Consider the following 23,226-nt stretch of genomic DNA (forward strand, 5'->3'; position numbering starts at 1 on the left):
CAGCACGTTGTGCCCTTTTTGTTATTAAACCAGCACCTGCAGTTCTTTGTGTCTATATTTTTTACTGTTGCATCTGTTGGCTGCCTTCTTCACTGTCTGCAACTCTAACCCACCAATGTTTGCATCATCTTCAAACTTCCTAACCAACCCATCTACAATCTTCATCAAAGTTGTTTATTTCTGATAAATAAGACAGAAAAAAAAGATCAAAGCACCATTTTCTCAGAATACCCTGTGCGTGACCTTTTCTTGCTGCTCTCTGCATTGCAACCTGTGCAGGATCAGCAGGCGTTGCTACAGACTGGTCAGTTTCCTGTTTGGACTGCAGAGAACAGTTGATATCTGCTGAGCTTCGAAGGCTGCGGGATTGCAGCTGACCACCGTCTACACTTCAGCATGGACTGAGGTGGCCATGGAGAGATGCAGATTGCAAGAAATGTATTGAGGACGTGGGCTATGGTTACAAAATGAAAGCACTTTGAGTGGACTATTTAGTTTTAGTGATACAGCGCGGAAACAGGCCCTTTCGGCCCACCGGGCCCGTGCCGACCAGCGATCCCCGCACATTAAATTTCAAGCTCCTTCTTTATGTATACAAAGCCCTTAACGGGCTTGCCCCCACTTACATCAAAAATCTGCTTACCCACCATACCACCTCCAGGTCCCTCAGATCGGCCGACTTGGGGTTACTGACCATCCCGTGATCTAGACATAAGCTCAGGGGCGACCGTGCATTTGCGGTTGCAGCTCCTAGACTATAGAACAGCATCCCTCTTCCCATCAGAACTGCCCCCTCCATCGACTTTTAAGTCTAGACTTAAAACTCATTCCTACTCTCAAGCCTTTCTTGAGGTCCTCTGAGGGAGCGCTGTATGTATGTATCTATGTATGTATTGTTGATCTATTTAGGTATGTTACAATACTCTGTATGTTACAATGCGCTGCAGTTCTGCCACTGGCTGTGTGCGCGACTTTGGCGCCTTTGAGGGGGGGGGGGGGGTTAAAATGCGGTTTTCTCCTGCCTGCCGGAGTTTTATTTTCTCGGGCTGCTAACTAATGCTGAAGAATTGTTCCGACTGCCGTTCCGTCCTTCCATAATCATCCTTTGCTGTGTGAAAACTTTTCACTCGAAAAAAACTTCTCCTGCACTCTATGGCAATGTGTAAATGTTGTCATGATAATTTGGAACTGCCAAGATGCTACTGTGGCAAATGAGCTGGAAGCCTCCTTCATTCAAATAAATGTTGCTCTCCGTCCTTGCCACTTCCATTTCCAAGCTTTGCTATTTTCAGCTCCTTGTAATCTGCCTGCCTTCTTGTAAAGTCTCACAAACGGCTAGAGGGGGTGATGTTTTTACAATAAGTTGATTCTCAACTTCATCTGTTGTTTCTCAACACAAAAGTGTCTCCATTTTGTTATGAAACATGGCTACAAATATTCTGATTTGCTAATCACGAGCAATGTTCCATAATCTATGAAGGAAGGAACTGCAGATGCTGGTATATACCGAGGATTGAAGCAAAATGCTGGAGTAACTCAGCGGGATGGGCAGCATCTCTGGAGAGAAGGAATGGGTGATGTTTTGGGTCGAGACCTTTCTTCAGACCATTCAGTTACATAATCTATAACTGGAATAGCTGTAAAAAGAGAGGAACTTTCCAGGTGATGTTATGGACAGCAGCTGCTGAGGAACACTCTTCACCCACACAAAAGCTGCCTTTCTCTGGGATTTCAAAACCATCGCCTCACATTTCAACCCCCCACCCATATCAATGCAACCTGACACATATCCTATTCTCTTCAAAAGCTCAATGGCATTGTCCAGATAATGTGTAAGATTAAACGATGAGAGCAAAATTGCTTCAACAATGCTGTTAAATGGAATAACAGTACAAAACAATGTAATTGTATCTGAAGGATTAAGTATCTATGCAGAGACAAGGTTTGAATAAGGAGAATTGACTTCATTATCTGAATTGTTTACAGATAAATGATGCAGCCTTTTAAAATGGTCAAAAACTGATTAACAAATATACAAAAGCAAAATATTGAATTTGCAGGAGATTTGAAATAACAACAGAAAAAACAGCGTGTCAGGTAGAAACAAATAGAAAGTTTCTGGTGAAAGCTTATCATCCTGAAACTTTAGCTTTGATTCTCTCTCCACATTTGCTTCCAAGCCTGCTGAGCGCTGACAGCATTTTCAGTTACTAGAACTTATTTGATTTAATTTCAATCTCAATGTTGCCATCTGAAGAATCTTCTGCATCTTGTCTAATTTTGCAGCAATGTTTAATTACTTGATTTTGAACCTGGACGTTACAGTTTTCAGTACCTTCCTGTATCCTGTACCTTCTTCCTGATGGCAATGATGAAATGAGTGTGTGGCCAAGATGGTGTGGGTCTCTGATGACGCTGGCTGCCTATTTGAGGCAGCGACTACGATAGATCCCTTTGATGGTGGGGAGGTCAGAGCCAGTGATGGACTGGGCAGTGTTCACAACTTTTTGCAGTCTTTTTCGATCCTGGACGTTCAAGTTGCCGAACCAGGCCATAATGCAACCAGTCAGTATGCTCTCTAGTGTACAACTGTAGAAGGTCACGAGAATCCGCTTTGACATACCGTATCTCCGTAATCTTCTCAGGGAGTGGAGGCGTTGATGTGCTTTATTTATAATTGCATCAGTGTGCTGGGTCCAGGAAAGATCTTTGGAAATATGCACGCCCAGGAATTTGAAGCTTTTAACTCTCTCCACCATTGTCCGGTTGATATAAACAGGATTGTGGGTCCTCATCCCTCTGGGCCTGTCCCACTGAGGTGATTTTTCAGGCGACTGCCGGCGACTATCAAGTTGCCGCCAGTCGCCTGAAAAACTGGCAACTGGAACAGCGACTGTCAGAGTGGAACACACACACAAACACATCGCTTCCTTCACCAGGCCGTTATGCAGGCGGGAGACAGGGCAAGCGGGGGAGCGCTGTCTGAGTGAAATTCACACGGTGCAAAGCCAATGTGATGCAGACACACACCGCGATGAACAGGAAGGTTGGCGCTGTAATTAAGACGGCTAAAGGACAGTGTACGGTAAGTCCTTTAAAAGAAGGGGGGAGAGGTGGAGAGGGGTGTGGAAAAGGGGGGGGAGGGCGGGAGAGGTGGGAGAAGGGGGAAGAAGGAGTGGAGTCAACTTTTAAGAAGCCAGAGATACACGGCTGTGAAGCTCGGCGGACATTTAATATTACCGGTCGGTTATCCTTGGTTCTGAAAACTACTGCTTACGTTTTCTTTCCCCAATGAGCCAATGAAATTCAACGGATAGCACTGGCTACAACCTACGAGAACCTTCGAGAACCTTGGATCTCCTGGCAACCCACTAGGACCTCCTGGCGACCCACCTACGGCACGAGAATTCTCGCTACTCTCCATGGCGGCTTCATTCTAGTCACCGCTAATTTTTCAACATGTTAAAAAATTTGCAGCAACTAGTTCCCAGAATGCGGGAACTCCTCACAACCATGAAGGCGACTCCCCGGCAACCACCCGCACTGTTCGCACTGCACAAGGTTGCACTGCACAAGGTTGATAACTTGGTATTTGTTTGCTATTTGGCATACTCTGATTTGTAAAATTGTTTTGAATGTTTTTGTCTTTAACCTTGTATTGTAGCCAAATGGACACTGCATCAGTCTGTGCCAGACAAAAACGCTGGTACGGAATGGGGTTATGGAATTAAATGTCAAGAGAGTTAAGAGAGTTTACTTTTTACATGTACCGACAATGGAACAATGGAATTCCTAGATGCAGCAGCTCAACAAGCACATACTATATAATAAGAAAAATTCAATAAATTAATAATCCCAATACTAGTGCGAAAACCCCCCAAAGTCCTTTGTACAACCAAAGACAGTCATAGTTGAGGTTAGTGTTGTGTAGTGTTCAGGAACCTGATGGTTGTTGGGAAGAAGCTGTACTTGAACCGTGGTCATGGTTTTCAGACTCCTCTCTCTTCTTCCTGAAGGGCCTGTCCCACGATGCGAGTTCACCCAAGAGCTCTCCCGAGTTTAAAAAAAATCAAACTCGTGGTATGTACGTAGCGGGTACGTAGGACCTCGTGGATGTCTCGTAACGGCTCGTAATGGTAACGGAGGTACTCAGGAAACGCGGTGACTCGTGAAGTTTTGTCAACACTGCGAAAAATGTCCAAGAGTTTCCCGAGTACCTGCCATTCGCATTACGAGCCGCTATGGGACATCCACGAGGTCCTACGTACATTCTACGTACTTACCACGAGTTTGATTTTTTTTTTAAACTCGGGAGAGCTCTTGGGTGAACTCGCATCATGGGACAGGGGCTTGATGGTAGAAATGAAGTGAGAGTTGGCCAGGGCGATGTGGGTCTTTGATGATACCGGCTGCTTTTTTTGAGACAGCGCCTCCCATAGATATCTTTAATAAGTCGGCTGTTTGCTGATGGTCTTCTTTTAAATGGGCTCATTAATTTGCCTCTCTCTTCTTTACACAGCTGTCTGCGTAAGACTGGCAGCAAGGATACTTTCCTCGATACTTTCCACCAGATCACCACAAATCCCAACACCTACCCTGCTGAAAATCCAGGCTGCTCCAGAATGATTTTAGTAGCGACATTAATTATCTTTAGTTTAGTTTCATTTAATTTAGTTTAATTTAGTGATACAGCATGGAAACAGGACCTTCGACCTACCGTGTCTGTGCCAACTAGTGATCACTGTGCACTAATTCTGTCCTACACCCTAGGGACAATGTACAGAAGCCAAATCCGATTCAGATTCAGATTCAAACTTTATTGTCATTGTGCAGTGTACAGTACAGAGAAAACAAAATGCAGTTAGCATCTCCCCAGAAGAGCGAACATAGAATATGAGCAATAAATATATATACGTACATACAGTCATAGTGCAATTTATCTGGGGGAAGGAGTGTCCAGTGGGGGGGGGGGGGGGGGGGGGGGGGTGACTGGCAATCACCGAGGTGCAGAGTTAAGTAATGTAACAGCTGCAGAGGAGGGTAAACAGACTGTTGCTGGGGTGAGAGCAGTCCTTGATTTGGACAGACTCAATGGAGGGGAGTGAGGAACCGGTGATGCATTGGGCAGTTTTCACCACCCTCTGCAGTGCTTTCCGGTCGGAGACAGAGCAGTTGCTATACCATACTGTGATACAGTTGGAAAGGGTGCTCTCGATCATGCAGCAGTAGAAGTTCACCAGAATCTGAGGAGACAGATGGACCTTCTTCAGTCTCATCAGGAAGAAGAGACGCTGGTGAGCTTTCTTGACCCTACGAACTTGCATGTCTTTGGAATATGGTAGGAAGCCGGAGGAAAACCCTGAGGAAATGTACACGCTCCATACAAACAGCACTCGTGGTCAGGATTGAACCCGTTTCTCTGCCGCTGTAAGGTAACACCTCTACCTGCACCACTGTACCGTCCTCCCACACTTCAAGTGGCAGCATGACCATGTTATATTGACGAAAGCATGCTCATTAGCCACTGTGAGGGGAGAGTTCCAGTCACCTGGTGCCAACTATTTCATTTGTTATGATGGCTTAAATGTTGGTGGCACAGTGAAATTCCAAGGAATGAAGGCATCATGACTGCTGCTAAGATACTGGGCCCCAGTACCTCCCAAGTATAGTTGCTTACATGTAGCACCTCCTTTGGGTCCAGGACAGCTAAGTGACGAGGAAGTGGATGCCTTTAGGTTACTATAGTTCTCATGGTTCCGACATACTGTGTAGTTTATACTAAGTTCTATGCCTGCAATACATGACACCCTTTAGTATGTGGGAGTCTACAATTCTCACAAAATCATGTGCTTTACTGTGCTTGCTGCCTTCTGGCAAGTGAGGCAGTGGATAGCAAACAGAGGGATATTGTAAGCATCTCTATGTACCATGTAAAAGGAGCCTGAGCCCAGATTTCATGGCAATGGTCACCATGGCAGTCATTGGAAATGTAGTCCTTGCCTTCATCGACAGCAAGTGATACGTTTCAATAAGCACCCTTTGAATGAAGTGGAGATGTTTCTCGTGCAATTCCTCATTACACTTCAGTAGGAGACTTGGTACCTGAACATTATAAGTGGAACGGCCCCCTACCAAGAACTTTTTGGATTATTTGCCAACATCTTGTCCTCTATGTGTCCTTGATCATTCCTCCTGCATTGCAAGAGAATGGCAACTACTGCACCAATCCTAACACTCTGGGACCAATTAGTTTGCACAGAGGCTTTGAGGTTAAGACAAAGTTATTAAATACCTTTCACACCAATCCCTGTAGACTGTCACAACTTTATAGAAAGCACCAAACGCTTCTGCAAACATAGCAACAGCAAGTAAAAATCGATGAACCACTACTCTGAAAGTTGTTTATCATCCTTTTAAATACAATAAAATGAGTCATGTACTGTATACATTATCCTTTATCTTCAAGATGCACAAAGCCCTTTGAAGCCATTGAACTATTCTTGAAGTGTAATCATTGCTGCATTAGAAATGTTGCAAGCAATCTATACATATATAGCAAGTTCCAATAAAGAGAAATGTAACAAACATCAATGTATGTTTAGCTCATTGAATGATAAAGGAATTTCATGGATAATTCTCATTTCTTCAGTGAAAAACTGGATTGTATACATCCACCTGAGAGAACAGTTTGAGCTTTAGATTCATGTCTCATCAGAAATGCACGTCTCCAGCAGTGCAGAACCTCTTCAGAACTACTATGGATTATCATTTTACATTTTACATTTTGGCAGAGGCTACTGGCTGATGTGTTCATGTTCACTGGAGCAACTCAAGTGTGCAGCCATGTTGGAGCTACATTGGTGTTGTCACTGCCCCAGTATGTATGCTATGGAACCAGATGTTGGAATCCATCTCCCAGACTTCATGCATTTTGAGCTATTTTACTGAAAATGTGGTAACAATATGATCAAAGAAGCAGCAACAAAATTATTATTACAATGATCTAATAAAATCACAATTGCACATCTCCATTAAACTTTCCCCTCTCACATGATAGCTGTGCCCTCTAGTGTTGGACAGCAAAAAGGTTCTGACTGTCTACCCTATCTATGCTTCTCATAATTTTATAGACTTTCTATGCCTCTCATAATTGGAGAATTCAATGTTCATCCCATTGGATAGTAAACTATCTACGTGAATATGAGGTGCTGTACCTCCAGTTTGCGGATCGGTATAGGAACGTGAAGAGGAGTCAAAATTGTTACTATTTGGGAGATCCAGCAAGCCAAGGCGGACCTACCACAAATGTTTGGCAAAACGGTTATCTCATCTATGCTTGGTCTCATCGATGTAAAGGAGGTCACATTAGGAGTATTGAATGCAGTAGATGAAGTTAGAGGAGGTGCATGTGAATGGCTTTCACCTATAACCGTTCTTTTTGCTTTGCATTTCACTCTTCTCCTTACAGGCTTTTGTCTTCTATTTAACTTTGGTTTTTTTCCACCCATCTACCAATCAAAACCTCCCTCACCTGTATCCACCTATCACTTGCTAGGCTTTGCCCCACCCCCACCTCTTTTTCAGCTTTCTTCCCCCCTTCTACAATTAGTCTGAAGAAGGGTCTTGACCTGAAACATCACCTATCCAAGTTCTCCACAGATGCTGCCTACTTGCTGAGTTACTTCAGCACTTTGTGTCTTTTTTTTCACAAACCAGCATCTGCAATTCCTTGCGTCTACATTACAGTGGAATGTTGTTTTTAGGACTGGAGTCCTGTTTTTAGTCCTGTGTGCCTCAGTGATCAATGTTGGGTCCGTGGCTATTTGCCATCTATATCAACGATATAGATGAGAATATACAAGGCATGATTAGTAAGTTTGCAGATGACACTGAACATGGGTGGTATTGTACACGGTAAAGATAGTTGTCAAGAATGACTGTGGGAATCTTGATCAGCTGGACAAGTGGGCTGAAGAATGGCTAATAAAGTTTAATTCAAGTAATTCAGTGCTGCATTTTGGGAAGTCAAACCAGGGCAGATCCTTCACAATGAATGATAGTGCCCTGGTGAGTGTTGTAGAGCTGAGGGATCTCAGAGTACAGGTATATAATTCCCTGAAAGTGGCATCACAAGTAGATAGAATGGTAAAGAAGGGTTTTGGTACGATGGTCTTCATCATTCAGGATAGAAGTTGGGAAATAATGTTACAGTTGTACAAGACGATAGTGAGGCTGCACTTGGAATTTCATGTTCAATTTTGGTCACCCTGCTATATGAAATATGCCATTAAACTGGAGATGTTACAGTGAAGATTTATGAGCATGTTGACAGGAATTGAGGGCCTGATGTATAGGGAGATGTTGGGCAGACAAGGTATTTTATTCCTTTGAATGCAGGAGATGGAGGGTGATCTGATAGAGGTGCATAAAGACAATGAGGAATAGATAGCGTGAATTCACATAATCTTTTTCCCATAGTAGGGGAATCAAGAACTAGAGGCAAGGTTTCAAGGTGAGAAGGAAAATATTTAATAGGAACCTAAGGGGCAATATTTTCACTCAGTATATGGGTGGGTATATGGAATGAGTTCAAGCAAGTACAATAACAACATTTAAAAGCCAGTTGGACAGGTACGTAGACGGGAAAAGTTTAGAGGGATTCGGGCCATTTGTGGGAAAATTGCCCTTACACACGAGGAGCACTTTACAGAGGCTAATTAACCTACAAACTCACATCTTTGGGACGTGGGAGCACCCTGGTGGAAATCCACAGAGTCACAGGGAGAATGTGCAAACTCAACATGGTCAGCACCTGAGGTCAGAATCAAAGCTGGGTCTCTAGCACAGCAAGGCAGTAGATTTACCAGCTGTGTCTCTGTGATTATAAAAATGTTTCCATAACTCCATCCAATAATTTCTTTCAGAGGATCTCTGCTGCTTTTTTGTAAAAGATCTAGAAAATATATTATCACACACAAAACTCATCAAAACAGAGTGGTGTACTTTGGAAAACATAGTTATTAATTTTAATTTTAATTAAAAAAATGCATGTGCTTGAATTTAGAAAAAAAAAAAGCACGTTAATCAATTTATATACAGGAAATAAACGCTCTCATTTTTAAGAAGGAACTGCAGATGCTGGAAGATAGACAAAAATGCTGGAGAAACTCAGCGGGTGAGGCAGCATTTGTGGAGCGAAGAAAATAGGCAACGTTTCGGGTCGAGACCCTTCTGCAGACTCAGCCAGTCTGTAGAAGGGTCTCGACCCGAAACATTGCCTATTTCCTTCGCTCCATAGATGCTATCTCACCTGCTGAGTTTCTCCAGCATTTTCTGTCTACTTGTCTCATTGCCATTTTCAATAAGCTCAGCATGAACAGACAACAAACAAATGTTCCTATATCAGGTTTTAACAAAACTTTTCATGTGATCTTTTTGAAAAAAACTGAAGGGATAGCAAATGTGGTCAAGGTTCACTGCCTGGACATTTAATCCACATTTGAGACATGGTGGATGAGAGAAATATCGAACTAATCCATCTTAAAGGAGGTGACGGACAACTCTGTCCACAACCACTGACTCTTTTCAGTATCTTGTGACAATGATGTATTGGATGGCACAGTCTGGACACACTACTCTGGACACACAGTACTTATTTCAATAGCAGATGTTGACAAATATAAATAGAGATTCATCAAACTCTATTTACTATCTTAAAAGAACAAGCAATCCAACTGGTTTTGGTTATGGCATTGTCTCAACGTACTATTGTGTTTTTGCAACTGAGATCTCAGAAACATGTAATTACAATAGTTAAAATGGTATCATTATTGATGTAGCAATGTTACAACATTTTGAGATTTTAAAAATCAAGTCTGTAATTTATCCCATCAGATAATGCATAAAAATAAGTTTAATTTGACACCTAATTCACTTTCATATCTTCAGTATTAAAAAAGTTATGGCCATTTTCATACTCGGAAATTAGCATCTTGCTACTGCATTAGCTATTGCTTTTCCATTGACTTAACACTAAAGCTGTGATCGAGGACAGTCAAAAGCCCATAACTTTCTTAAAAATTAAGAAAACTGAAAGAAATGTTCAGTTATTATAGATTGAAGCATTCTGAAACAAATTTGAAACAATCTTACTTAGATGACTAGAAATTAAAGCATATAATTAGTTAGTTACCTAATTGTAGCTAATTACAAAATTCAATTACTAGATTTAAACATCTATCAATTTCTTAAGAATAGATTAACATTTTTAAATAGCCTGTGTCCAAATAACATTCACACAAGAATTCACAATATAACATAATTTTAAAATCTCATTGTCATGGATTTATAGGCCAAATGGAAGGAATTTAATGTTTAATACCTGCAAATTAATGGCCATTTAAATCATCTTGTGAGTGGGTTTTTCTGGATCGCGATCATTTGGAACGTTGCGGTTTGTGGTGAATTTACACCCATATTGGCAGGAAAAATACTGCCGGTTCGTATGGGTCCTAAATCACCGTTTCGCAACTTAAAATGTGAATTAAAGGCATCTTAAGGAGCACTTTTATACATCAAATAAACGGCTTTCTTTTACCTGTCCCGTACCTGAAATCCGTCCCTGTTGTCGGCGTTGACGGCTTTAGAAGCTGATTTTAAAATTACTCCAGCACTGAACTAGTCGGGCGATTAAAAAAAAAAATACACAGAATGCCCGTCGGAACGATTCTTCAGCAAAAGCTTGCACTCCAACCAAATATATTCCAGGACAAGGTAGGAAAAAAACGCGTTTTAACCCCGCCCCCCCCCCCCTCAAAGGCGCCAAATTGATGCACTTTGATATCTGAAGGAATTACAGCTGCTCCTTGATCTACGATGGGGTTACGTTCTGATAAACCCATCATAAATCGAAAATATCGTAAGTCTAAAACGTATTTAATACAATTTGATTACGTGACCAGCTCGCTGCCGTTGCTCAGCGTTTGCACCATTGTAAAGTCGAGATATATCGTAAGTCGAAGCATCGTAAATCTGGACAAATTCAATTCAGAATCAGATTCTGTGACTGCTCAGTAAAAAGTATCTATGGTGTCAAGTAGTTTTGCTTTGGACAGCTATCTCCAAAGGCTGGAAAGTCTCAACGCATGTTGAACATGCGCAAGCAAACTTCAAAACCCTTCCAAGCATCCAATAGAAGAAGGTAGACAAAATTGCTGGAGAAACTCAGCGGGTGCGGCAGCATCTATGGAGCGAAGGAAATAGGCAACGTTTCGGGCCAAAACCCTTCTTCAGAAGACCGAAACGTTGCCTATTTCCTTCGCTCCATAGATGCTGCCGCACCCGCTGAATTTCTCCAGCAATTTTGTCTACCTTCGATTCTCCAGCATCTGCAGTTCCTTCTTGAACATCCAATAGAAGAAGATCTTCAAACACATGTGCAAACTTCAGGATAAAAGTACAAAATGATTGAGTCAAAAGGTTAATGAATTGAGGGGAGCTACACTGGGTGCTCCAAAGTATCTTGAAGGAAACAAATTACTGGAATAACTCAACAGGTCAGGCAGCATCTCTGGAGGATATGGATAGATGATGCTTCGGGTCGGGCCCCTTTTCAACGTAATTGTAGTAGGGTGGAGAAAGCTGAAATAGAGGTGAGGGTGGGACACAATTCTGGCATGTGGTAGGCAGACAGAGGTGAGGGAGGGGTGTTTAGTTACCTAAAACTGGAGACTTCGATATTCATATCATTGAATTGTAAACCACTCAAGCAGAATATGATGTACCTTGTCAGCAGTCCAGCATGAAATACATTACTGGAAGAACTCAGCGGGTCAGGCAGCCTCTGTGGTACTAGGATGGTTGATACTTTAGGTGGAGAATTGAAAATAAATATCAGCAGTGGAATGAAATGATTACGGCTGTTTCTTGGGACATTGTTATCTTGCAGGTCATTTGACCAACTGCAAATTATCAGGATCAAAACTCAATTGGGTCTGTTGGCATGTATCTAGACCTTTGGAGCATGACCATTTGAATGTGGAGAAAATAGACAATGCAATTAAAGTAGGCATCCTACGAGTATGACTGTTAACATGAGAAGTAAGAGGTAAATCAGCCAAGTCAAGACAGCATTTCTGAGCATTTGGCACCATTTCTATAGTGTACATTGGCTATGTGGTAGTCTGGTGGGGCACCATAGAACATTGAGGAGATTTGACATGTTAATGGAAGCTCTATTGAACTTCTGCAGGTGTACGATAGAGAGAATAGACTGGTTGCACCGTGGCAGGTTCGGCAACTCAAACAGCCAGGAATGAGGGAGATTATAGAGAGTGATAGACTCTGCCCAGTTCATTAAAGGTACTGACTGACCTCCCTAGCATCGAAGGGATCTATAGGACGCACTCAAACAGGAAGCCATTATCGCCATAACATCCTGGCCACACTCTCATTTCACTTCTACCATTGGGAGGAAAGGTGCAGGAGCCTGTAAACCGTGCTCGCCAGGTTCAAGAGTAGCATCTTCCCAACAACCATCAGGCTTGTGAACACAACATGACACTAACCTCAGCAATTATAAACTCCTAAGGACTGTCTTTGGTTGCACTAAGGACTTTGGTTTTTTACACTTGAATACAGTTAAATTATTAAAATTATTTTTTTAATATGCATTATTTGTGTGTACTGCATTTATAGACTGATTAAACTGCTACATGTAAGAATTTCATTATTCCATTGTCGGTACATATGAAAATCAAACATACTGAGCTGTTAAGAAGACAGATATTTAATTTAACAGCCACTGTGACTGGGTTCGTAACAGTTGATACAACTATGTCACTACCTTTGCTTGAAAGAGCAGTTTCTTCCTGACACTGTCACATAACCTAGCTTGGTCTGTGCAAAGGTGTGTTGAGATAATATTGCCATTACACACTTTATCAATGGTGTAATCCTTGACCTTCCTCCTTTAGCTGTTCTGTCCACTTCTATAAAATCCATTAAGAAGGGAGAACTAAACTCAATCAGTTTAACTCTGAATGTTAATTACATTCAATGGGTTGGAACGTCTGAGATATAATACACTTTTGCATCCAGGTCAAATTGCAACTGACTTTTGCCACTAGTATCATCGAGTAAGCTGATAACACAGAGGATGTATAAGTTATGAGACTGGCCATGACCCATTTAACTTTCATTTGCATAGATATGGATAAACCGCCACATATCTTCTGCAAGAGCGAGGAATGCCAGTTGAAATTTTGAACTCCATCATTTATTAAGCCTGAACTGCAGAAATTGATACGGTAAGAAACAAACTCAATTTTTTTGTTCGTTTGTTATGGGTTTTCTATGGTCCCGTGTACCGTATACAGTGGAAAACTTTGTTTTGTGTGCTCTACAGATAGGTTTAAAATGTAACCCAGTTTGCAGCTGAACAATGTTAAATTTTTGGAAGAAACCTTTGAACGTAAGGGCTAACTATGCAGCTCTAAGACATTAAAGTCTTCAATGACGATTGTCTGGGCCTGTATTAGAATAGATAATCAGAGGTCTTATTTGTCAAATAATCAGAGGCCTTATTTCTAGGGAGCATGAACTTATTCCTAGGGAGCATCATAGAATCCCTGAAAGTAACAGGGGTCAAAATTAATCGATTAAATTCAATAACATCCACTAACTTGCCAATTTCATTATTTGATTTTCATTTTAGATTCTTCAATAAATTTTACAGATTACTGCAATTTAATCAGAAATTCAATTGCTTCTACCTGGCTGGACTGTCATGTTTGTTTTATAAGGTTTCAGATTCTTTTTGTCGACTACATGTATCTGACCAGAATATTGATTCTGTACTAACCGATTCTATATTAGAACCATTAATTGCCTACAAAATTTCTAAAAAGTACATTCATTCATTGTTCCCTCTACATTCACACGTTATATATAGATATTGTCAGATACTGCTGCATGGTTTCTGTGAATTGCCCCTTTAATCCTTCTGAATTCCTTCAAAGGTAGAGGGTAAGTGAACATTTCTAATCAACTGAGATATACCACGTGTATATGGAGTGTATGAGGTTGCAGCACCTGTTCCAATGTCTAAAGGGGCTGCTCCTTCCTTCTGCTGCACTTCTCACCCACCATTCTCATCTTTGGACACCCTGTGCGTAGGGGAGAGGGTAGGGCCGAGGAGGGGGGGGGGGGGGGGGGGGGGGGGTATGATGTGGTAGGCAGGAAATCGGACAAGGGCCAGAGATGAAAAGACAAAAGCTGAGAGAAGGATGAAAGAGGTGAAAATGTTGTATCCAGAAAAAACAAAATCTAGGTGGAAGGAAGGGGGAATGGGAGAAATGGGTGCAAGCCCAGGTGGGGCACATGGAAGAGAGAGGGAAAAAGGAGAAAAGGAGTGGGGCCGGGGTGGGGCGCAGGAAGGTTGATTGTAGGTTAGTTACCTAAACTTGGAGAATTCAATGTTCGCACTGTTAGTTTGTAATCTACCCAAGCTGAATATGAGGTGTTATTTCTCCAGTTTGTGTGTGGCCTCACTCTGGCAATGGAGGATGCCCAGGACAAAAAGGTCAGTGTGGGAACAGGAAGTTAAAATCGTTAGCAAATCGGGAGTTCCAGCCAGTCTTGGCGGACCGAGGGCCAGCTTTCTTCCTGCCCACCTCAATTAGTCTGAAGCAGGGTTCAGAACCGAAGCAAAATCTATCGATGTTCTCCAGAGACGATGCCTGACCCACTGAGTTACTCCAGCACTTTGTGTCTTTTTTTGTAAACAAGCATTTGCAGTAGCTGATTAATATGGACATTTTGTTTTGTAGATTATTTGTTAGACACAACAAGGTGATGTAAAACTAACCCATGATATTAAAAAATATCAAGGGTTAATTGAAAGATTTGAATTAATTCCATGAAATTATTAAAGCTACACTTGTTTAGTTTAGATTAGTTCAGAGATACAGAGCAGAAAGAGGCACCAAGTCCGCACCGACCAGCGATCCCCACATATTAACACTACCCTGCACGCACTAGGGACAATTTATATTTTACTAGACCAAGTGGGACCCGTTGGGCCCCGTTCCCCAACGCAATATTCCACCACTCACCCATAGCCCACAACTGCGCAGGTGCGGCTGACGGGTTCCCGTTGTAACGCCAAAGATCCCCGTTGTGATGCGAGTCACAGCCACCCTCCCCTACTGAGCCTCGCCATCCCTCTTCCTACCTCTATCCTCTCCATTCCCCCTCATCCCCCAGCACTCCCTCTCCCTCCTCTTCACCCTCCCTCTTCTTTCCCCTCTCCTCCTCCCCTCCCCCACTCCCTCCCTCACCTCTCCCTCCCTCTCCTTTCCCCTACCCTCAGTCACGCCCTCCATCCCTCCATAACCCCTCTCCCACCTTACGCCCTCCTCTCCCACTATCCCTCTGCTCCCCCCCCCACTATGGAAATCGTGTTTTTTTTAAAAGACCGAGTGTTTTTGTTGTTGTTTTTTAAAAATGAAACCTCCTCCCTATCCCACCACCTCACAATGAAAATCGCGTTTTTAAAAAAACGGACAATGGTGAATAAGGTGGGACAAAAATTGTGGTGCTATCATGTACCGTTTTGGCGCAATTTCAGGAGCACAGTCCTCACCCCTCATACGTAGACAGAGAAACAAACAAGGTAAGAGTTTTAGTAATATATAGATAGAAGATAGATAGATAGATATAGATAGATAGATAGATAGATAGATACCAAGCCAATTAACCTACAAACCTGTATGTCTTTGGATTGCAGGAGGAAATTGAAGATCTCGGAGAAAACACCCGCAGGTCACGGGGAGAACGTACAAATTCCGCACAGATAGCACCCGTACTCAGGATCAAACCCGGGTCTCTGGCGCTGTAAGGCAGCAACTTTACCGCAGCGCCACCATGCCAGACCTTTGAATTGCAGTGATTATTAGAAGACTGACAGTCAGCTGGTTTGTGGAGAAAATCTCATCAGTAGCAATACATTGATTCACTGATATATACTTAAATGCTGAAGCAACGAGTCTCCTTTTTACTGTGCTGGGTTCCAACTACCAACCACAGGCCTAACCTGGCCACGAGGATTGAAGGAGTCCAAAAAATGTTTATCTCATGCTTAAATTTTATTTTCAATGATTTAAGTTGATTTTTATTTAATGGTTTAATTTTGTGATTAGTAAGCTGCAAAGCCGAAATAAAGTGTTTAGAAAGCACAAATCACTTTGACGGAATTATTGGTGAATTTATCAAGTTAAAATATGGGCCAGAAGTCCAAATGTTTGATCATTTTTCATCCGTGGATGAAAAAGGTTGGGAACCAGCGCTTTACTGTTAGAGGTATGTTTTGTACAGAGAAGATTTTAAGAGGGCTGAACAACAGGACTACATTCAGCACTCTTCCATCAATACCTATGCACGTTCTTCAACACCGTGTTATTGGCAATTATTCCAAATGCAGCAACACCAAGCAACTTTATGCAAACTCAGCAAATCAATAACCCATTTTTCAGATCTTTCCATTTCCATTGAGTGATTAAAATACAGTAAAAATGTACAAGAAGTTCTATGAACCATCTTTACGCAACTTTAGACAATTTAGTTTGCCCACTTTACGATATGATAGAACTTTATTTGTCACATACACATACTAGATGTGCAGTGAAATGAAAGTGTTAATGCCTGCGGATTGTGCAATAACTACAGAACAGAATAGAACAGAATCAATATTTACATTTTAGATTTTTTTTTAAAAGGCACAACACAACAGTAAATTAGTCCCTGGTGAGATAAGAGTTTACAGTCCTGATGGCCTGTGGGAAGAAACTCCGTCTCATCCTCTCTGTTTTCACAGCGTGACAGCGGAGGCTTTGCCTGACCGTAGCAGCTGGAACAGTCCGTTGCTGGGGTGGTAGAGGTCCCTCATTATGTTGCTGGCTCTGGATCTGCACCTTCTGGTGTATAGGTCCTGCAGGGGTGTGAGTGTAGTTACCATAGTGCGTTTGGCCGAACGCACTACTCTCTGCAGAACCTTCCTGTCCTGGACAGAGCTGTTCCCAAACCATATTGCGATGTTGCCAGACAAGATGCTTTCTACAGTCCAAGAGTAGAAGCACTAAAGGATCCTCAGAGAGTCTCTGAATTTCCTCAGCTGCCTGAGGTGGTAAAGGCGCTGCGTTGTCTTGCACACCAGTGCGGCTGTGTGTGTTGTCCATGTCAGATCCTCTGTGATGTGGACTCCCATGACTACACCCTATCCACAGAAGTCCCATTTATCTCCAGTGCGTGTATGTCCTCGGATGTTGAGCCCTTCTAAAGTCCCCAATCAGCTCCTTAGTAATTGTGACATTGAAGAGGAGGCGGTTGTCCTGTCACCAGAGTGCCAGATCAGCCACCTCCTCCAGGTAGGTCTTCTCATCATTATCGGAGATCAGGACCACCACCACAGTGTCATCAGCAAACTTGATGATGGAGTTGGAGCTGAACCTGGCCACACAGTCATGTGTGTACAGGGAGTACAGTAGGGGGCTAAGGACGCAACCCTGGGGAGATCCTGTGTGCGGGACGAGGGGGTTGGAGGTATGTCTCCCCATCTTGACCACCTGGGGCCTGGCGGTGAGAAATTGGTCTGCCAACAGTCATAAAACACAAGATACATGAAACATGAAATTAAAGTGACGAGTGGGCGGTAGTTATATTTAGACAGCTTATTCTTGGTAAAAATGCCACCCATGTAAATATTGTTTATGCCTTGTGCTTATTCACGAAATGAGAAAAAGCAACTATCTCAGTTTGGGCATTTTTGCACAGGCCAACGGGAGACAAAACAGCATAAAATATCATGCAAGGCTGTTGCAAGTAAGGCAACATGATTTCTGCTGAACATGCAGTAAGCAATATAAAACACAGCAAATACAGTGGAAAAGTGTACTAATTACTGAAGCAAAATCCTATTCCCTGCAGTGAACATTTAATTACTCATTCTGTCCATACGTTTCCTTACTGCAGCATTCTGCTTGGATCACTTACAGCTTGGCTGTTGAAGAATTTTATCCATCTATTATTTTGTCATTATTATGACTGCAATTTATATATTCATTTAAACTTATATCTCATGAGAACCCATGTGGAGAAGGTTCACACCTGCCTGCGAACCCAAAAGAATGTAATTGTATGAGTCTCAGGTTTTCTTCAGATCAGACTGGTTTTGGAGAAATGTTATTTTTCAGAAAAAATAATGACTGCAAAATGTTTGCGGAAAACCTCCCTCAGCCACTGGTATCTCAGGTATTTAACACTTTGTTCTCAGGGAGAATGGTTTTTAACTGTATGTTTAATAGGAAAAGATTTGATAACTTATAATTCTTTTCTGACATCAACGTGCGCCTGGACTTCGAGAACAGCAGCAAAACAAGTGTCCTCTTTAACTTCAAAGAAACAAACTCACAATGATCTGCTGATCTTTATAACATGGATTCATTTTTAGTTCCTATCAGGAATCAATTCTAGGGGATCCATTACAAAAGATGTCAACAAACTGTTCGAACAGCCAATCACAATTAATAAAAATCCCATTTGCAGCAAACCAGAATAGAAGGCAACATTTTTTTAAGCTATGTTTAACCTTTTAAAAGAGTGTGAAATAATGATTGGAAAATAAATGCACACGTATCAGCTGCACAAACTTTTAAAAACAAGAAAAAATTGAAAAGTCGTTCTGAAGGATGAACATCAACACTGGATCAACATCAACAAGTCTGGATAAAAACCTGAAAGACCAGAGTTGAACCTGGCACCTAATTCTATTCACCCCAGATAAAGTATAAATCCTTGAGGACAATGAAGAAATGTATGGTTCTGAGGACGAGGGATTTCAAATATAAGATTAAATTGGAAAAGTTGAAGAAAAGGAAGTTGGGAAGAAATTTGATATAAGGTCATGGCAAACTTAGATAGGGCAAATAGATGTAGCTATCTTCAGTAGATAGTTCAAGGATCAGGCAATGAATATTTAAACATGAAGGGCCAAATACATTGTGGATGCAAATAAAAATACAAATATAGTTAGGTTCTGGTATCAATTGGTTATTTGGGTAAATCAGCCATATCCTTCAAAGAGCCTATTTAACTCCCCTTTGAAAGTACTTACAATTATTTTAACAGACCCCTTTATAATGGATTTCAGTTATAGTGGACGGATCTGACCAGCGCCATCCCGACTCGCACGCTCTCCCAAGCCCCGGCTTCCGACCCAGCAAGGTGCACCAGCGAGCCCTCTTCACCCATCGTGGGATCCGTTTGCGCGGCTGTTGTTGCGGCTCACGTTGTAGCCCCCAAGGACATCGCTTATTCGGGCCCCCGCCACCGATGGGACATGCTTGTTCACCGTGGGGCTTCCTGTCGGCATCACTTTGTCTGCTCCCCTGCCGTATCCTCCTCCCGCAGCTTTGTCCACTCGCTCTCCCCCTTCCCCACCACTCATCCCCCATACTTGCATCTCCCCTTCCCCCCCACTGCCACCTCCTCCTCCCATCGCTTTGTCCACTCGCCTCCCCCTCCTTACCGCCGCTGCATCCTACTCCTCCTCCTGTCACTCTGTCCTCTCCTTCCGACCTCCGCCGCCTTCCAGAGTCTCCAACATTATATGGTGGAGAGGGAGGGGGGAGAAGCAGAAGGGTCGGGGCGGTAGCTGGTAGGAGGGGAGGGAGCCCAGTAATGGCCGGGCTTGTCTTGTTGTTGGCCGTGGACAGAGGGGGAGCTGATGGCTGGGGACTGCGGCATGGGCTGGAGTGGCGGCTGCATCGGTCAGACAGTGGGGTAGCTGATGGAGAGGAGCTCGATGGTGCAGACCAGTGACATCGGTACCTAGTTTTAAGATAAAACGACCCAGGACGCTGGAGTAATTCAGCAGACTGAATCAGTGTGAAGAATTGTCCCAACGTCACCTGTCCATGATCTCCAGAGATGCTGCCTGACCCGCTGAGTTTCTCCAGCACTTTGTGTCCTTTTATGTAACCATCATCTGCAGTTCTTCCCCTTCTGATCTGTTATCTATCTTTATATTACTAAAACTCTCATCTTGTTTCTGTGTGTGTGTGTGTGTGTGTGTGTGTGTGTGTGTGTGTGTGTGTGTGTGTGTGTGTGTGGGTGTGGGTGTGTGGGTGTGGGTGTGTGTGGGTGTGTGTGTGTGTGTGTGTGTGTGTATGTGCACGAGCATGAGTGTCTGTGATCTCTGATTCGGTGATGTTGTCAAATTATGCAAAAATGGTACACAATAGCGCTACAATTTATGCACCACCTTACTCCCAATGTTATGTGGTGGTTAGTATCAAGTTTTGTTCAGATTGATGGTATATTTAACGTTATTCATATTTTTAACTTTACAAAACCCCACTTTGAGAGCAATAAATTCAAGTGCAGTGGCAGTTACAGCTATGATGTCACAATTGAATCCAACTCCTTGTTGGCTCTCCCTGCAACAATGTTGCAATCCCAGAACACTGAGCCCTGCCAGCAAGTCTTTAAAGTTTAAAAACAGGAAGACTGAACAGGAGGGGGAGGGAGTGCTGAGGGAGGCAGGGAAAATGAAATTGGATTATATTTTTAATAGTCCTGGCAGCAAGTGCAATTGGGAGGCTGAAGAGGAGGGGAAAGGAGTGCTGGGGAATTTGGGTAAATGAGCTGCCGCTGCACAGTTGGGGGCTATGGGTGAGTGGTAGAATATTGCGTTGGAGGAACGGGTTGCATTGGGAGAATGGGTGAGTGATGGAATATTACGTTGGGCGAATGGGTTGCATTGGGGGGCCAGGACTCCCATCTGACAGGGACCCAATTGGTCTATTATATTACTAAAACTCTCATCTTGCTTGTTTCCATGTCTGCCTATGTGTATATGTGCCTGTTGAATTTGCAGTGGCAGTTACAGCTATGATGTCACAATGGAATTGTGCCCACTACAATGTTGCAAATCCGAGGACACCGAGTCCTGGAATTAGATTTTTTTTCCTGGCAGCATGCGCAATTGGATTTTTTTTGTTTAAAAAGAGGGAGGGTGAATAAGGGGAAATGAGCTGCCCCAGCGCAGTTGGGAGCTATGGGTGAGTGGTGGAATATTGATTTGGGGAAATGGGTTGCGTTGGGGGAATGGGGGTGAGTGGTGGAATAGTGCGTTGGGGAATGGATTGCATTGGGGGACCAGGCCTCCCGTGAGGGCTATGGGTGAGTAGTGGAATATTGCGTTGGGGGAATGGGTTGCATTGGGGAACCAGGCCTCCCATGTGACAGGGTCCCAATGGGTCCCACTTGGTCTAGTATATTACTATAAATTTCATCTTGTTTGTTTCTATGTTTATCCATCTGTGTGTGTGTATGTCTGCCCATGTGATCCTGAAATTATACTAAAACGGTATACGATAGCGCTACAATTTTTGGCCCACCTTACTCACCATTTTCCTGTGGTGTGTTGTATTAAGTTTCGTTCAGGTTGAAGTTATATTTTACATTATTCACATTTTAAACTTTACAAAACCCCACTTTGAAAAAAAATATTTAATCTGCACTGACAGTTAGCAGCGTATGACTTCACAATGTGATCTAATTTACATAAACTGGCCGTCAGCAGTGTTCCAACCCATATTGACATCACAATGGGATCTCATTTGCATTTTAAAAAGTCTGTTTTAAAAACCACAGCAGCGTTCCATTCACATTGATTTTTTATATTTTAAAATTAACTATTCACTTTAAAATTTGCCCTGCCTGTTACAATGTTACCAAATGACAGAACATCCAGTGCAATGAGAGATTTGTTACATTGCTGTAAGGAGAGGGAGTGGGGAAGGGAGGAGGAGACATTTTAATTAAGCATTGTGTTTACTGGGGAAGTGGGGTGGGGAGAGGTGAGGAGTGGGGGAGCAGGGAGATAGAGGAAGAGGAGGGTGGTAGGGAGGGAGGGGATTATGGAGGGTGGGAGGGAGGAAGTGACTGAGGGTAGGGGAATAGAGAGGGAGGGAGAAGGGAAGGGGAAGAGGAGAGGGGAAAGAAGAGGGAGGGTGAAGCGGAGGGAGAGAGAGTGCTGGGGGATGAGGGGAAATGAACCCCGCCTGCGCAGTTGGGGGCTATGGGTGAATGGTGGAATATTGCGTTGGGGGAATGGGGCCCAACGGGTCCCATTTGGTCCAGTAATGTTATAAGACCCTCCGGTCTCTGGTCATAAGACCCTCAGATCTCTGGTCCCTTATAATGAAGGTCTACTGTACAGATCAAGGGGAACAACACAGGGGACCTGGGACTGAATAGATTGCTCTACCGAGAGCTTGCTTTAAATTTAAATTTAAATGGAAATAAAATAAAATAAAGACATTTCATTCTTTAAATGGAATTAAATGAATTGCATTTTGGAATTTTTATCAAGGGAATTACAATCAATGTATATTAAATTATTTTTCTTCAGGCTAGAGATATCGTTAACTAGAAATTATGACTCCAAATCTTTAGTTTGCAAATGTCTGAAATGATGTAAATTGTCTGATTTTCCTGATTCCGATGAAGAAGATTCCAAGAGATGGAGGAGAGCAGAACACTGAAAGCAATTCAATATTTCTTGCATTAAATCATGCATGCAGAAAATGTCCACAAGTCATTTTCATGATACAACAATATCATACACTGACAATTTCATCCTCATTAAATCATATCTTGTCTTCTCTTCATGTAAAACATAATGCAGGTCTGCTGAAAGCAAAAAAAAAAACCACTCAGGCTGCAAATATCTCCTTTCTATTACTTAGAGAGTTGATATACTGGCCCGATCAAAATGCTCTGTGAATGCCCGGAATAGTTCAACGAATTCTTACTGGATTAAAAAAAATTAAACGGAGGGAACATAAGGAGCAACTCCGTGGAAAAGGAATTTAATTTAATCACATTGCTCTCTGCTCCAATTATAGACCAGTTTTGTCCCCTTCTACAGATTCACTCACAACACGAGCTCACCCTCCCCAGCATTGTTTCCCTGGCACGGTACTCACTTTCAGATAGTCTGGGCTGAGCTCCATAACGAAAAGAGTTTACCAAGCTGACTGAAGAAAATATTTAAGGACTCAAAGCCTCCTTTAAGAAATACAACATCACCACTGATCCCTGGTAACCCTGGTGCTTGACTGCTCAAAGCATAGAAGAATTGTTCTCAATGGCATTGATGATCTT

At 42.7% G+C, this 23,226-nt stretch overlaps 1 protein-coding gene and 1 long non-coding RNA gene across 9 annotated transcripts in view; one reads left to right on the forward strand and one right to left on the reverse strand.

Annotated features, from left to right (window-relative positions):
- Positions 1–23,226, reverse strand: part of cnksr2 (connector enhancer of kinase suppressor of Ras 2) — a 469,607-nt gene that overhangs the window by 99,046 nt on the left and 347,335 nt on the right. The window lies entirely within an intron of this gene.
- LOC116980756 lies at positions 2,754–21,525 on the forward strand. The gene is made up of 3 exons (XR_004414055.1): positions 2,754–2,765; positions 8,505–8,512; positions 21,492–21,525. It is a non-coding gene; the product is annotated as an uncharacterized LOC116980756 (long non-coding RNA).

This window comes from Amblyraja radiata, chromosome 14, assembly GCF_010909765.2.
Source record: "Amblyraja radiata isolate CabotCenter1 chromosome 14, sAmbRad1.1.pri, whole genome shotgun sequence".
Classification (NCBI taxonomy): Eukaryota; Metazoa; Chordata; class Chondrichthyes; order Rajiformes; family Rajidae; genus Amblyraja; species Amblyraja radiata.